The sequence below is a fragment of the Rousettus aegyptiacus genome, unplaced genomic scaffold (assembly GCF_014176215.1).
Source record: "Rousettus aegyptiacus isolate mRouAeg1 unplaced genomic scaffold, mRouAeg1.p scaffold_m13_p_4, whole genome shotgun sequence".
NCBI lineage: Eukaryota > Metazoa > Chordata > Mammalia > Chiroptera > Pteropodidae > Rousettus > Rousettus aegyptiacus.
In genome coordinates, this window is record NW_023416307.1 from 74,752,189 (window position 1) to 74,770,342 (window position 18,154).

General features: G+C 34.8%; 1 long non-coding RNA gene across 1 annotated transcript in view; it reads right to left on the reverse strand.

Moving 5' to 3' along the window:
* Positions 1-15,208: 15,208 nt before the first annotated feature.
* Positions 15,209-18,154, reverse strand: part of LOC118601642 — a 121,462-nt gene continuing 118,516 nt past the window's right edge. Inside the window, exon 3 of the long non-coding RNA XR_004950431.1 lies at positions 15,209-15,949. This is a non-coding gene — a long non-coding RNA (uncharacterized LOC118601642). The remainder of the gene's footprint in view (positions 15,950-18,154) is intronic.

Sequence of the window (18,154 nt, forward strand, 5' to 3'; positions counted from 1 at the left end):
TTTAGAAATCTCTTGTTCCACAGCAGATTATGAAATTCGGTGTATGTCAAAGATGGTTTCAAGATGGAATCTACCATCTAGTCTTTAATGTGCTAAATAATCTACAGAAAAATATTAAACCACGACTGGATTTCTCCTCGGCTTCTAATTCTTAATAGCAGAAGCAGAGACTATTTGGACTAGCTCAGCAGAATAATTAATAAATGAATTATTGGTTAACTTTATAACTTTTGTCAAATACAGTACTTGTTCTATTTATCAAAAAATTTGAAATAGTTGATAGGCTTTAGTGACAAGTTATTTTTAGCAAATAACAAAGGCCAGATAGATACTTAATTTTACTAACTTTATATTTAAATTTTTTTCTTTTACCAGCTTTTAGAGTATTTAAAAGTGAAAAAATTCATTTACGATTTAATTTAGAGGCACACAAAAATAAACACTTTAAAGTTCAAGAGAAATAATAAACACATTACATAACATTTGCTTATTAATTGAATGTTTGTAAATTATTTGCTTTTCCAAAGTTGTATTCGAAAGAAAATAATACTGTCCCTGAAACATAATTTATGCATGCTACTCTGCAAACTTTTACAAACATATATTTAAAGGGATAATTCAAAGATAGAAGGACTCTGCTCTGCTGGTGGACATGTAACCTAGTAAACTTTTCTGGAAGACAATTTGACAATTTGTATCAAAATCATTAAAAATATGTTTGACTAATAATTTTACTTTCCTAAGAAAATAATCATTGCTATAGAAAACAATCTACTACGAAAGGATTTGTTGAAGCCATATTCATAATAGAAAATAAATTAATAAGACAGCAAACTAAATGTCCAATAAAAATGACATATTACTTAAATTATAAGCCTGGTTTTATATACCCATATTACAAATATATATATATGCAGTCATTACAAATGTATAGTATGCTAAAGGATGGAAAATGTTAATGAACATTAAATTTCCTTAAAAGATAAGGAAACAGTATTATTACAGTTCCATACATTATATATTTACAAGTTATACATTTTATTATTTTACATGTTGATATATTTTATAGTATTACAGTATTATTCCATTTTTATTTAAAAATTATATATTTCAATATATGCACAGAGAGAGTCTACTTCGGCAAGGTTTTATGAGAAGCACTATCAGTCACTTTATATTGTGGATGGAAATAATTCATGCTGGAGCACATTTTAGTATGTAAAATGCTGATATTCTAATTCTATCACTTTTTAAATTAGCTGAAATAATTTTATAAGGAGATAGTTCCCTTTTCTACCATTTGGTCACCCAATGGTACAGTTTACATAAGAAAGTAGCATAAATGTCTAATTCTTTCCCTTTATGGACCATTTCTCAAGATATGTATTGATTCCCTTACACCTCCAAAAAGGTGACTAATTAATTTATATCATCGTAAGTCCATGAATTAAACATATTGTAGAGGTTTCAATACACGTATTTTTATGCTTATTGAAGCTCAAATTGTCCAATATTTAGCCAGTGGGAAACTCTTCAAGTTAATACCTAATTCCTTTTGACATGATCCTAAAAAGTCTCTGATAGCTCCCTCATTACCTCGTATAACAAGAGTTTCCAAAGTCATCTTGTATATTTCCAGGCTATGTAAAATCAGCCATTTCTTCATTTCTCTTATAAAGTATTTGAAGACACAATTTAGTCACTGGAAATATGCATTGTTATGGAGTGAGTCATTTTTTCTAGGTCTTTCAGTGGCTATATACATGTATTACAATTATATATGTATATACATATATACCTATAAGGTATATGTAAATATATTTGCAACTGTATTTTTTTTGCTTAGTCTTCTACATTAATTTGTATATTTTTCTCCCATGCTAAGAATCTTAGTTCTCAAGTACAAAGAAGATGCCCTTGTTTTATCCCACATTATAAACAGAACAGTCCAGAATAGTAACACTGATAAAATCACTGATAATAATAATTTAAAACAATTTAGTTTTATATAGGCTATTCCTTTCTCCCTCTATTTTTAATTTTGTACTACAGATAAACATATATTCAGAGCACATAAATATTATGTGCCACATTCCCTCTTTTAACTCTCCTTTTTTCCTAGTTTTATAAATATATTATTATTACTGTAGTCATTCTGATCATCTGAAGTTTGTTCTCCAGCAGATTCTTCTGAGAAGTGTTCATGCGATCAATAATCCTTCCGTGTCTATGTATTGATAAAAAGTTTGTTGTCTATTTTACTTATATTTTTACTGAATGTAAAGTTTTTATTTTTATATTTCTCTCTGTTATATTTAATATATATCTTCATTATTTTCTGGTATAAAGCATTGCTGTTGAAACGTATAATGATGCTCAAGATAATCATGTTAAGCAAAATAAGCCAGACAGAAAAAGTTGAAAATCACATGATATCACTTATATGTGGGATATAAACCTAAAAGCAACAAATGAACAGGACAAACAAACAAAGACTCATGGACATGAACTGTAGACTAGTGGTTACCAGAGGATAGGGGGTGGGGAAGGAGCAGGGAGGTAGATGGGGTAGGGGGAGGGTGAAGTGGTAAAGGGGATCAAATATATGGTAGCTGAAGGAAACTGGACTTTGGATGGTAAACACACAATAGAATATACAGGTATCAAATTGTAATGTACACCTGAAAATTATATAATTGTATTAATCAATGTTACCCCAATAAACTTAATTTTTAAACAGTTAAAAAAAAGCAAGAAAAGTATAATGATGCAATAATTTTCACTTATGGATTATACTCTCTTTGCCCAGATAGTCAAGGGATTTTTTTTCTTTCAAGTCCAAGAGTTTCTCTAAATAGGTCTTGGTATTAGTATTTCTGGCTTAGTATTCTTGAGTATATATGTTCTTTCAAGGAGCATTTAAGTATTTCTTTTTAACCTCCAGATAAGCCTTCTTGAACTATGGATTTGAATATATGCCCTTTTTCATTGCTTTGATTTTCTTCTTCAGGACTCTTATCATCTGTGTGATGTATCTCCTATGCCTCTCTTTAATGTTTTAATCTCATTTTTCTTAAAACATTATTTGCTGGTTTGTTGCTCTTTCTAATATGATTTTTCTTTTTTGTCTAATTCTTGAGTTCTGTCACTTTATTTTTGACTTTTTCTAATTCTTATGTGTCATTTATATATTGTATTACATTTTAAAGTCTTTAAACTTGTTTTGAAATAGCAGGTTGTAATTTTGATCTATTTTAAAGACATCATTCTAGCATATTTTCATCCTTGGTTTCTTCGCATCTTGATACTTTTTACTGGAATTTAGCCTCAACATTTTGTTGTCGTTCATTTTTAAGTGAACGTATTTTCCTTAATTTTTAAGAAACATCTTGGTTCAAATTGCATTTTCTAAAGTTACAGGGGTCCTTCTCCTACTATTTCTATGTAGTGTTAAAAAAATTATATGGTGGCTTGCTTTCTAAGAGTCTCTAGTTCTATTTCTCTCCACTTTTATATGGATGTCCTCTTTCCTTGTTATTTTTTCTATCCTGAGCAAGTTTGATTCTACTACAGGCAGTTTCTCCTCAGCATGAGAACCTGTCCTGGTTAATCAGTTTCAAGAATGCATAGGAGCTAGCCAGCTGCAGCTCCTTAAACCTTATTGTGGGTCCTTGTATTCACTTGCTATAGGAACAGGGGAAACCTTCCAATTTTAGCTACTGTTCTCTAATTGACCCACCACACTTCCCAGTGAATATTTGCTGACTTTTTTGTGGATTCTTATGTTCAAGTCCTTCAGTCACCCTGTTGCTTCCTTCTTGCTTCTTCTGATGAAGATGTTGCTGCCATGCAGGTTTTGTGGCTGATGATACTTTTTTTCCCAGCTGCCTATAGCTTGAGCTTCAAAGGAATAGCTTTTGATCTATTTTCTTATAAATATTGACTATGCGGTGTTTTCTTTTTCTTTCTAGTTGTCATCATATCCCCAGAATTTCCTAGGACATACGACATTTATATATAGATATAGGTACAGCTATAGCTAGCTACAAATGTAGATACAGATGCAAATAGATTTATAGGTACAAGTACAGGTACAGATACAGACACAAATGTACATAAATATACATAGATAAAAATGACTAGTAGAATAAGCATGGAAATATTTATTATCTGGATGACAGGATTATGAATGATTCCTTGTTTATTGTGAATAACAGTTTTTGTTTCTTTGTTTAGTCACATAATAAAAACAAAACCAAAGGTAGTTTACAGATCTATGAGAATTAGTATCATTTGCTCAGGGGTGTTTGGCAGTGGCCCCTTTTCAGAGTTCCATCAGCATCTAACCCCCAGTTATATCGAATTCAATTATCTCCCTCAGTTCAACTAGGTATACTTTTATCTCCTTGAGGGTAGAGAATATGATGCACTGTTCATTCTTCCCTGTAGTTTTTGGGTTGAGTTCCATGCTTTGAGTGCTCCAGTATCCTTAATATACATTCACACCCACCTTCTTCTGTTACATTGCAAACCTCTTTTGTCTAAATAGTGACTACTTCTTGCTTTTTGAACATTCTTTAGCTTTTGGATTAATATGTCCAATGGAAAATCACAAAAGCTTACTTAGGAGCTATAAAGTCAAGAATCTGATTCTCTTTCAGAGTTGTTTTTTGATTTTTTCCCTGCAGCAAAAGCCCTCATACTTAAGTCTTAAGTCTCATTTAATCAGGAAGGCTACACAGTTAAAAGACAATGACCAAGAAGAAAGGCAAAGTGAGTAGTACTTGAAAATGTTGTCCCTTTTTATTTCTCTGGATAGTGACATTACTCTTGTTTATAGTTGTTTGGCACTAGCTCACCGCTCACCACTTGGCTAATATCAGATATCTTCATAGTGATTTAGATCCTTATTATAGCATATTTATACCTATTTAAATTCGGCTGTTGTTACTCTAAAAGAGATGAGAGAAGCAATAGAAACCATTAAAATAATGCTTTCATTTAAAGTTGTAAAAAATATAAACTGAGGCACATTAAAATCTGTTTATTTGAGCAAAACTTTGAATCAGGCACCATCAAACTAAAAGTGGTGAGGAGCACTCCGCCAGCAGGAGCTAAGAGAAAGACTTATGTAGAGAAGTAGAAGCAAAGTAAGGAGATTATTTGACTGACAGCAGCTTAAGATTGCCTTAATTGGGAAAGCCTAGTTGACTGTGATTGGTTGTTCTCAGGTTTCTATGTCTAAATCTTGAGGCAATATAGGTTTAGGGTCTGTTTTGTGGATGTAAGCTACTAAGGCATTAAAGACACCTCAGCCTAGTGGCCTCCCTGTTTAATTTAACAAGGTTTCCTCCTTTATCCTGATTTTTAAAAGGGTTTTCTGAAACACAATGTCTCTTTGCCTCTTTTGATTCACTGCACTCTCTGCTTTTCCTTAGTTTTCACCATGTATGATAACTGGTAGATAAGCATTAAGTGGATGTTTGTAAGTGGATGTTCTGGAACTCTCAGCTGGAGAGACCACACAACTGCAATGATGCCTTCCTTTCAGTAATACTCTGCACCAAGTCTCAAGCCACATTTTCTCTAGGTCCACAGTTCTCTTCCAGGAATTACAATAGTCAAGGGGAACCTCATTATGATCTTGCCCTAAAATTATATTCCAATAAGTGAATTCCCTTCTTTATAGCCACCCTTCAGCAAGTTTGGCTTTTGATTAATTTAGTTGTTAATGATTGATAATAAAAGCACAGTACATCAAAATCTACTCCATTTGTTTCTTTACCCAGAAGAGTAGTCCTTGAAAAAAATTTGAAATTATAAAGTTTTTTAGATAATTATAGTAATTATAAATAAAATATACTCCTATAAAATATTCTGAAGGTTTATAGTCAATCTCAATCAACTGCCCAATGAAATAATAAAAATATTAATATTAAACATTTCTATAATGTAGTTTTATATCACCTGTTAATTTCTGACAGGAGGCTTTGAAACAAGACATACATCATGGGAGAAAATAAAAATAATACTTATATTTGTATGGTCATTCACAATACTTTCATATACATACTTCATTTGATTTATCATTCTATTTTCTATTTAATGAGTATTTACTGATTGTCTCTTATGTGACAGGCACTAAGGTAGGAAAAAGGGGGTACAATGAAGTATAAGAGCCTTCAACAACCCAATGGTGATGGAGGCATCATGACCACTCTCTAAAACACAAACAGTCTCAGAAAGATGTAGCAATTTGCCGGCATCACTGATAGATAAATTGATTATAGAGCTGAAACTAGAATTCACTCTGTGAGACTATGATGTCATAACAACTATCAATACTCATATTGGATCATTTACTCTAATCTCATCTATCTATTTGTCAACATAGGAAATGTCCAAACCTATAAAAAACTTTTATAAAAGTTTATTTGAGCCAAACTGACAACATATGCCAGAAAACAAGATATCAAATGCTCCAGAGAATAATAGTTTTGCAGTCTCTTTTATGCATTTGAAATTAAGAAGAGGACATAAGATTGTAAGGTAAATGCGTGACACACCCAGAGGAGTTTTAAAAGCAAGCCTTTATTGGAAGAGGGCTCCTGGGCGAGGTTCACTGGTCCAGAGGAGAAGGGTCAGAGAAGTCGCGCCCTGGGAGGGGGGCATAGTTTTTATATTTATGTGGGGGTAGGGTATAGAATGGGGAGTGTCAGTTGAGCATCTGGGTTAGGGTAGTGACGCCAAGGCTTTAGGGTGGGTCCTTATCAGTTGGGCGTCTGAATTCCAATGTCAGGCTGGAAAGTCTCCAGGGAGGAATCCAGCTGGCCCACCCCTGCCGACCTAACAAGGATGATTACCCAAAGGTGGGAGAAAGCAAGGCCAGGAGTGGATTATAAAATAGTTACAATTGTGTACTCTCTTCAGGATGGTCACATCTTATAAGGAAAGGTCTAAAAAGGTGGTTTTTCAGTAGAAGGTGGAGTCTAAAAAGTGTGTTAACCTAGATGAACAGAAACAATGGACATGGCTTATTTAAGGCAAAGATAAACTTTTTGCTGAAGAAGTGATATGCCTAAGGCATGACTACCCACCATGACCTGCCCAGTTAGAAAATTATGATCTGATCATCCATGAGGTTACTTTCTGGAGAGCCCCTTTTTTGTTTTTTGTTATTGTTCTCATATTTATGTTTTTTCTCATTTATAATAAAATCAAAAGTAACACTGCTGATTGCAAAAAAACAAACAAACAAAAAAAAACCCTCTGCTTTTACTTGAAATCAAATTTTCATGCAGATTTGTGTCTCTGGTATAAAAACATTTTTTATACACAATCACATGAACACAAATTATCAATTCTAAATTGGCAAACTTCAGTCTATGCCATATTTGGGCACTTTGGGGATAGGTTAATTGAGGGAAGAGAGACTTTTATCCCTGAACTAGATTTGTTAATCCCAAACTATTCTGGTGCTCATTACCTATTCAGTGACTCGCTAGCCTATCAATCTACTGTAGAAATAAAAGCTGCATTTATTTTTCTTTCTTTAATCTCCTCTTCTTAATTGCCATACTGACAAAAAAGAAACAGTTGTTTACCTTCCAAATTCTCTGGAGCACTAGCCAAATTAATCCTTTTAAGCAGTGTTTTTTCAGCTCCAAAAACAGGGAGCATGCAAAGTAGTAAGAGGCTCCCTTAAGAGGCAGTAAATGAAAGATGCCTAGACATCAACCTTGACTGGCAGGGCCCTGCAGGCATTTTCTTCTTACTTTAGAAACAGCCCTGACGTTCTGAGAAGAGGGTTGAAATAACTAGGTCTGGATTAAGGAACAGGCCTGCAGGGCAGCTCCCTGGGGTGTCAGTCTGTAAGGGAAAACCTGGTAAACACTGTTGATGTCTTTCTCTTAGGCCATTTGCCCTTCTTTCTTGATAATAGAATCCCAATTTTATTCCTAACAGCAACGTGTCTGGTCTGAATGACAAACCACAATTGTCTGGATTAATCTTGATATTTCATTTCCTTTGAAAGATACTTTCATTCCAAGCCTCCCTTGCAGCTACAACTAATGGTTTGACCTAATTTTGTAAAATACTATGAAAGAAAGGACATGTTAGAGGAGTGGTGCCTGGTACCATTCCTTCCTCTTTCTTCTTGCTGTGGTGCCGTGCCCACAACCCAGAGGTGAGGAGAAAGGCTTTCCAGAAGAAATGAGACCTAACTATTAAGAAGAAACTATCAGAGTAAAGAGGATGGGGAATGGGGCTTCAGGAAGAAAGTCTACTCTATATAAATGCCCAGAGGTCAGAAACGGCATGGAAGCTTGAAGAAAGTGTAAGAAATTTAGTATGATCAAATTATAAAAGGGCACTGTAAACTATGCTGAAGAGTTTACATTTTACACTAAAAGCAAATGGGAACTATTGAAAGATTTTTATCAGAGAAGAGACATGATTAGATTAAACATCTGAGAGGGGGAAATATATGTGACATTATTAGGGTCTGTGAAAACAAAAAAATTATGGTTGTAATAATTTTGACGAGTGACGACAGGAGCTAGAGTAAGGGTAAAGAAAGTAGTAATGGAGACAACTGAATGGAATGTACAAATATTTAGAAGGCAAAATAAATTAGATGTTTGTTGAGACAGCATAGGGACTTGGACCAGACTGAAGGAAAGACAGATGGCCAGGAGGAATGCTGGATAAGCTGACCACAAGAATGCCATCACCCCATCACCCTTTACACAAAAAAATGCAGCAGTCGCTGATTATTATCTCCCTTCTAATGTTTACTTTCATATAGATGTCAAACCCACTATTCTGCATGCACAGTTAATCAAGGCCTGACTGTTATATAATCTTCCTGGGGTGGGTACAATGAGCAAACAGTTCACCATCTTGCCCTACAGTACAAGTGCAAACATGGTTACCAGGCAAGTAACCAGTTAAAAAAAAAGCCTGCCACTTTCAAAAAAGCCTGCCCTTTCATGCAAGCCACTTTGTCCCCAGCTTATAAAAGCAGTCATGCAAAGCCAGGCTCCAGCCAGTCGAGAGGACCTTACTTTCCTCTATGCTGCCTCCCTTGTACTATAACATAAGCTTAATAAATCTGCCTGGAATTTTTTCTGAGGTTTCCTCTCTATTTCTATTTTGAGTAATCCAAGAACTTCAATGTGGGTAATACTGTGAGTGAATAAATCTAGCAAAAAGGATACAATTAGGGTTACCTCCCAGTCTCTTGTTCTGGCAGCTTTGTAGGTGTAAGTGATGTTAATCACTGAAAGAGGAAAGGTAGGATGAAGTCCAGGTTCAAGAGTAATTTGAGATTTTGTGAGCCCTCCAAAAAGGAACAGAAGTCTTAGAACCAGCAGTGAGATTGAAACTAATAAAAGCATGGAGGCAAGAAGGGGCTCAATGTATTTTTGAATGGTAGGGAAAATTTTGGTGTGACTGAAGTAGAAGTGTGAAAGAATCCTGAAATGGCCCATCCTTTAAGCTGGCAGGTCTCAAGCTTTACTGTGCATAAGGTGAACTCAGAGAAACTTGCTACAAGGCAGATTCTTGGGCTCCACCATTATGATATCGGGACTAGGATCGAAAATCTACATTTTTAGTAGGAATCCTATTATAATTATTATGCATGCGGATGAAGTGAGGATCTTACTTGGAGAAACTCTGAGATAAGAGGGAAGACAAATACATGAAAGAACTTAGAGAGAGAGAAAGAGAATGAAGAACAGCATGATGTAAGGAAGGAGTGAGAGTATTTCAAAAAGTAGACTTAACAGTACCAAAATTAGAAGGAAGTTGTGCTAACTTTTAACTTAGTACTTTAAGCAAGATTAAAAATACCACCAAATGTAATGGGTGAAATCACCAAATAGAAGAAAGAGTTGGGGATGTTTTCTTGTTTTTCTGACATTTAGTTTCAATTCACTAGTTACTAATAAATATTTAAGTCCACTTTTTCAAATGTCATATATAGAAATTTTTCTTATAAATGGATTTTTAATTTTATTAAAAAATGCTTAAAATTTCCCTTTAACTATAAAAATAAGAATTACATTTATCTAAAATGGAATGAAAAGTACAGAATATGCCACCCCAAAATATGCCTCTTCGACTTGATTAGTTTGAGAAACAACAAAGGAGAAGCTCTAAAAATAAAGTAGAAGTTACCAGTTAGTAAGGGAAATTTACATTCATAAAGAAAGTCTCCATTTATAAAGGTGTGTACATTACATGCCACAGGGTCGCTCTGATTGCTGATGATGCAAAGAGTGATGTCCACAATGTCCTGTCCTCAACAGCCCTGCTCAGCCCCTGTAGACTGATGCCCACGGCTTCTTTTGTGAAGTCAATCTAGTTCACATTCAGTCTTTCACTTTTCCTGCTGCCTTCTAGTTTCCCTAGCATTATCCTCTTTTCCAAAGAACCCTGCCTTCTCATGATGTACACAAAGCAGAATAGCTTTGATTTTGTCCAAGAAGAAAAGCACAACTCACCAGAAATTCCTATCACTGGAGAGGCACCAATTTAAATCTGTATAACAAACTTCACCTGTGTTTACCATACTTTTCCTGGTCACTTCCCTATAACTGGCCTCCCTCACACTCTTCTCCCTTTTGTCTTTAGCTATGGTATTTAAGCCTGAATTCTGAGCCACATTTGAGAGTCACTCATTTTTTCCCTGGGTATCTCCCATGTATCCATGAGTTACACATGTTAATAAAACTTCTATCTGTTTTTACTTGTTAATCTGTCTTTTGTTACAGGGACCCCAGCCGAAAACCTGGAAGTGTCAAGGGAAAATTATTTTTTCTTACCCTTCAGAATGTAGGATTAATACTACAGATAAATAGTAGAAAATTGCATTTTCCACTATTGATAAAAGGATATATAATTGGCATAAGGGCATGTAAACTGATTATTTGATGAGTTTTGATAGAAAGAAAAACATACTTTAAATTTGGCCTCTAATGATAAAACAAAATTAATGTTTTTGTTATTAAGGAGAATAATCCAAGGACATATAAGAATCATAAAATCAAAATCTAGTCTCTGTAGAAAGGAGCTGTAAAGTATGATCCATTTTTTTGCGGATATTAATTAATTTAAATCGAGTATATATAGTTGCTAAATTCATGTGACCAATGCCTGAAAGATAAAGTTATATGAGCTTCCTTTCTGCAAGTGAGCCAAATAATAATAGTCCCTAGGATCTTCTCATGCCAGTGAAGGAAAGAAGGAAGGAAGTGAGGAAGTGAGGGAGGAAGGAAAGAGGAAAGGATATTGGCTAAGATTGCCATGCAATCTGGAAGCTCTGCAATTGCTTTTCCCAACACAAAAATTCTGCTCCTAAATCCACAAACCCAATTGTCTTTCAAAGACATCTTGCCGATTGCTTTCTATTTCACAGTGCAGCCAAGCCAATTTGGTGACCACAACTGTTCTTCCTCATTATTTTACTGTGCTATGTAAACTCTAGTAAAAAACAGATTTTAATGTCATTCAGTTTGATGATTAACTTGAGTACATTGTTCTTACACTCTACTTCCAATTAAGGTTATGATCCTTTCTGAGCTTGTCTTATAACAAATACTTGCCCTTTGGGCAATTTTTCTCTAAATGCCAACCCACTAGAAACTTTCGTTATTTGGCTGACAAAAGTGACAGGTTACCATGACTCCACACCCCTTGTATCATGACTCCAAACACAACAGGGTCATTCAGATCAGAATATTACAACAGCAATTGTTCTGGGCTCTCCCTTGTTACAGTCATTATCTTTGGTCATTTTATTTAAATGCTTCATTTAGTTTGACAGCAAATTATATGACAGAATAAAAAGGACCTTGAGGGGTAAAAAAAAATCCCTAAGTAAAACTGATTTAACATCAAATAACTTCAAGGTTAACTCTGCACAATGAGTTGCTAACCTCACCAAGAAGAGTGCTGGCATAGCTAAACTGGACCATTTAACCTTGAGGGTTAAAGAAACAAAGGAGTAAGCTGCTGAGGCCTTTAATGACTTGTGCTTGGAAAACTCAACACTTCCTTACAAAATTGACCTGTTGTATAAGCTATGATTCCATAGCTTATATTCTAAAAGCACATGACCAAATATTATCATTTAAGTTCCTCCATTAGGAATTTATCCCTTGGCATTAGTAAACTATTATTTTCACAATACCTGGGAGACTGAATATATTTATAACTATTATTACATTTATAATTCAATGTAAATGGATGAGGTGTTTCCACTGTCTTGTGGAGAATAGGGGAGGACAACATGAAATGACAAGACATCAATAAAACAGCCTGAGTGAGATTGGTACCTTAGCAAGTGTGGAAATAGGGCTGCCAACAGACTTAGAAGTGGAAAGAAAGAGAATAGAAAAAAAAAAAAAAGCTATTTTACAGTTTCACCTAGAGACTTCATAAACTTGGGTTCTAATAAAATCTTTATGTGTTTGGAACTTGTCGTAAAGTATTGTTACATAAGATGTAAGTAAAACTGCACTGAGTCTATTGAGGGCCTAGAAAGCACCTGCTGTCTGAGATATAATTGATGTCCCATTGAGCCATTTAAGAACATGAGGAAGAATTAGCATCAACAGAAATTTCTTGCTAGTCCTAATTTTAGGCTAATCTAATTAAATTTAGTAGATTCAAAAATTCAGTAATCTCTTGGGTCTCTCTGGTCTCTTTCATGTTATGGCTCAGTTCTTCAGATTCCTCTCTTTCTCCTTAGGCTAGTTTCTAAGATGGTATATTGCAAGTACGGGGAAACTTTATCTGTAAATGGTCAGACTATTTTTTAGGTTTTATTTGCCATATAGTCTCTATTGCAACTACTCACCTCAGCTACTGCAGCAGGAAAGCAACCATAGACAAGATGTAAATTAATGGGTATGGCTGTGTTCTAATCAAACTTTATTTATGGATAATTTATATGAAATTTGATTTTTATAAAATATTCAAGTGTTACAAAAATATTCTGATTTTAAAATCAGAATATTTAAAAATGTAAAGAACCATTATTTACTTAAGGGACATACAATAACAGGCAATATTGGCCTATGGGCTATCATTTGCTAATCACTGGTACACTGTATACTGAGTATAGGCAGCTTAGGTGACTTTGGGCACTGGAGAGGGAGGCTCTCTGGCCTCAAGGTAATCTTTGAGTGTGTTAGCTGGTGATCACCCATCCAGAGTTTTATGGCTGTAGCCTTATGATTCTAAATTTCTCATGTTCATCTGATGTCTGATCTCTTGCCCGTCCTCGTTGTCATAGCTTCCACTCTGCTCCCTGATTCTGAAGACCCCTCTGAGTCACTGCCACATCTTTCATCTTCTCCTTGGACCCAAGTTGCTCCCACCACAGTAGGTTCTTTCGTAGCCTTTAAACCAGTGCCTATGCACACTGCGACTAAAGGAAGCCTGTACGTGTCAGTGAGAACTTCTGTCCACTCACCCTTTTGACTGTGCTGAGCTGCTGCATGTTGGCTGGACCAAGTGATGAAAATAAAATCTTAAGTGAGGACCATTTACTTTTTTTCAAGGTTTTGTCATAAATCTAGGGTTCTTAGGAAATGTCTCAATGTCAAGGAGTGAGGGGATAATATTGGTCTTTACTCATAAGCTCTTCCTGTCTGTATCCCCTGAGATGAACATGTATCCATCTAATCCTAAATTACTTGCTAATGCCGGTTACCTCTGCATTTTCTTACATTCCCTCTGTAGGAATTCTTCAGATCTGGCTCTCTTTCTCTCTATTACTTATGCAATCACTCAGAGGCATAAGCAGCAATCAGCTTCCCTCCCTCCTTATGTTGTGAGAAATTCTATGAGGCTGCTCCATGTTCTCTCATCCTAGACATGTTACTCAAGCCTGCCTTTTGCTTTCACATGAGTCTGCATCTTGGGACTAGTTTGGGAAAGAAGGAATAGATCTTGCTCTGAGATTTGGCATCTTTCTATGCCTCCCTACTTTTCAGGCAAGAGTAGAGAGAGAGAACAAAGGAGGCTACCATATATAACCTTTCTTGTAATCTGAAGTGGGGGAGGGGCAGTATTGAAGGACTAAGCCCTTAACCTGACGGATCTGATGCTATCTCCAGGTAGATAGTGTCAAAATTGAATTAAATTGTAGGACAGCCATCTGGTATCACAGAATTGCTTTGTGTAGGGAAACATTCACAAATGTTTGGTAATCAAAAGTGATAGGAAGTAAAGTGCTCTGTATGAGGAGTAAAGAAGACACATAAGAGATGAAGGACTAGTAGTTTTTCTAGTACAGGTGCACTTACTCTCTCTATATATTCTCTCCACTCTTAAAAAATAATTTTATTCCTATCCATCTACAGGAGCTGGGCCATGAGTGTAGGCAGAACTTCCCTACATTCCTACCACAACAGTTAGCTGAGACTAGCCTCTAAGAAATCTCACACACTTGTCAATGATGGTTCTCAACTGTCTGCCTAAAACCAGCAATGATGTGATGAACTGGCTCCCTACCCCAATCTCTATCCACGCCTTCATCATCTTCCAGCACCTATGCCTCAGCTGTCTGACAGAAGAAAGAAAATGATGTCTGACTAGGTTTTTGGAGGAGCAGACATTGTTCCAGTGCCTCTCCCACTCTGGCTTTTTCCTCTGACACCTCAAGTCCATCTTATCTTCCACATAATCAGTGGTAAACAGGTTTTCTTTATAGATATAGTCCACCTGCAAATTGTCTGAGTTCTTATGGGCAAGGCAGAAAAAAAAAAAAAAAAAGCTGTTGGTAAAGTTTTAAATATTCTCCTTAAGTTTCTCCTGTGGGACTGAGGTCTATTCTCCCACATTCACTGGGGTTTGGAGGGTTTCTATAATTGACTAACAAAAATTATTTTACAAGTGGGAAGAATCTCGTTAAAACTTTACTTCTTGAGTTGGTACTGTAAGTTTTCCTCTTCTTAGCTATTTTCCTTTTTACTAAAAATAAAAGAGCACAGTAGCAGAAAATTAGACTGGATTAGAGTAGCTAAAATAATATACTCTGAAAATCTATTTTATTTATAGAAAAATGTCTTCTGAGAAGCCACATTGATCTTTATTTTCTATGTCTAAAAATTATTCAGTTATAGAATTATGAAATTTGAAAATTCTTTGATTCTAATTAATCAGAACATTTTCTTTTATTTAGTCCTGGAAATCCATAAAACATTATTTATTAGCTGTCAGCAGCTTTAATGCCAGTTTATTAGAGGCCCTGACTCTGTGCCTGCTGATAGTTATTGTGAAGGCTGAAAGGTTAACAAGAACGGGCTGCTACCAACCGCCTTGCCAGGTGTTTTTCCCTGCAGTTAATGGACTTGAGCCAATTGAAATTATCACTCTAGAAACTAGTCACAGACACTCTTAATCTTCGCATAGAAACACTGCTAGAAAAAAATAGCTGGGATTTGTATTGTTGCTTTTCACCATCATCGCATTTAGAACAATTAAAATAAAGTATAGTTAATCTTCTATTGGTAAATGAAGGCTTGACAAATCCAAAAAGAAAGAAAGAAACCTTTTAAAATAATATGCATGTATAACATGTTCCATTAAAGTAATAACAGCCCATTCAATGAAACAATGTCTTATAAAACCTCTCACTTTTTTTTTGAGGCTTGTGGTTAAGGGCTACATAGGAATTAACATGTCTAAATTCTTTTAATTGCTGGGTTTATAAATCTGAATGGTTGTAATGAAATAATCAGAATCAACCATATGGAATTAGAGCCAGTCACCGTGGGTGTTTGACACATGCACACTGTTTGGGGGGATTGAATATGTATTTATCCAATCCAAAACAGAGCAGATGGCAAAGCAAACAGGTAAGCACTTACTTTATCTTCCAGATATTGTGGTTCACTGATGATCCCTATTTATTTGGGGAACTTCAGAACATCTGTAAAAATCAGACAAAAGACAAACAGAGGTGACTAAGACTTGAGTGAAGTACGACATTTTAGAACATGCATGCTGTCGGATGAAGACTAAGGGATTCTCATCTTCAATACTTAGGAATCAAATAGAATTTAGGTAGCAGCCTTTGAAATCAAATACTTAGCTAAAAAAAAAAAAGGAACATTTCTAATAGTATAAAACCCCAAATTAAACAAGAGTAAGAAGAATGGAAATGGACTGTGTATGACAGAAGTGGAAATTGTTTATGCCCACGCTAATATCAGTGTGCTCTTCTAGTGCCAAGATCTTGGTTTCTAAATACCATTCTCTACATAAAGGAACTAGAGTTCCTTGGAGAAATGGCTGAAGTGAGTGAAATCATTGGTAAAGCTAAATGTTCCTGCAGTGTTATAAGGAAAAAAAGAACTCAGAGAGAAGTAACAAAAAAACATAGGGGTTAGCTTGAAAGAGCCAACGAGCCAAATTTGGAACAATTAGAACATCCTTTTAAAAAGAAAGTATCAAATTAAAACATATTACATTTTAAAATAAGCCAGTAAAATGTATTGGGGGATGGGGAGGAAGGGAAGAAAAGCTCTTTGTAGCAAAAGAATGTTAACTAGTATATGTAGAAGGAATAATAAAATTTAAAAATCACCATTTTGTGAACAACAATGTAATAATTGCTTAGATAAGAATTACCAAATGATGCTAAAAAGCATAGTGAAAGAATTCCCACATTCTCAAAATTTCACTCACAGATTACTTATTAATTGTGAAGGAGAAAAAGGATATTTTTATAACAGTTACAGTATCTTAACCACAGGATCAAAGTGAGTATCACCAGTAATGGGACGAATGAGCATTACATGTCTTCTGATTTGAGGCAATGGGAAGTATACACTACCACCTGTAGCTATGATGGATCCCTATAAAGATATTTAACCTAACTCTAGTCTTGAGAAAACTAAGAAGTGCAAATTGTAGCATTTTTTATAAAACAATTGACTTGGATTTGACAAATTTGTCCAGTTATGAAAGACAAAAAATAAAAGCAGGAAAAAGCAAAGCAAAGGGATGACTATAGATTAAAGAAGGCTACGATCTGACAACTAAATGCAAATTGTGATCCTTGATTAGATGTTAAAAAAAAAGAAAGAAAGAAAGAAAGAAAGAAAGAAAGAAAGAAAGAAAGAAAGAAAGAAAGAAAGAAAAGCCACATTCACACAACTCTGAATGACAGACATGGAACAACTGAAGAAATTGAAATAAACTCTATAATAGACAATATTATGATGCTGTTCAGTTTCTTAGATGTGAAAGTGATATTGAGTGCATGTAAAAGGATGTTCTTGTTCTTATGATCATTGAAGTATTTAGAGTAAAATATCATTGTTTTTAACTTAATTTCAAATATTTCAGTTTAAAAGGGCATAATGAAAATGTATGCATTGATAGAAATTTTAAAACAAATGCAGCAAAATGATAAATATTAGAACATCTAAGGGAAAGTTATATGTGTATTCATTATATATTATTCTTTTAACTTTCTGTAAATTTTGTTTGAAAAATTAATGCTTATTTCTAAATAGCTTCATTAAGTTGTCCAGGAAACACTCTGCACTAAAATTCCAAATAGTTATAAAGTCTCTTGAGTGCTATATCAGCAGATCTTCCATGAGTTCCTACTGGTACATAGTGATACTTGGTCATCATAGGTCACCACCAGTGGGCAAAATAAAACCACAGTGTAAATAATATCAGGTCAGAGAGTTTCATTCCAATTCAAGTCACATCTGGCTTTCTTCGAAGGCATGGGGTAAGTGACCCAAAAATCCTTATTGGATACAGGAAACTATATAAAACTTTTTGGTATTAGATAGTGGTCAGTTAGTTAAAATTGATGGTAGATTTCTCTAGTGTATACAGTAATTTCTAAATAAAACAAAAAAAATTAAACAACAAACAAAAAGCATTGTTTAAACTCCTATGCTACTAATAAAGAGAGATCCACCATACAGCTCTAAAGTTTCTGAAAAATTAGTTGTCTTTTTCCTTCAACCTGGAGAGTTGAAGTCGAAGTTACTTGATGGTTTAGAGAATTATTCATTCATTCAACAAATATTGGTTGAGCACTCTTCTAGGTATTAAAAGACAAAAATAAGCAAATATGTAGTATAGTGTCGGTGCTATGGAAAAAAAAAGT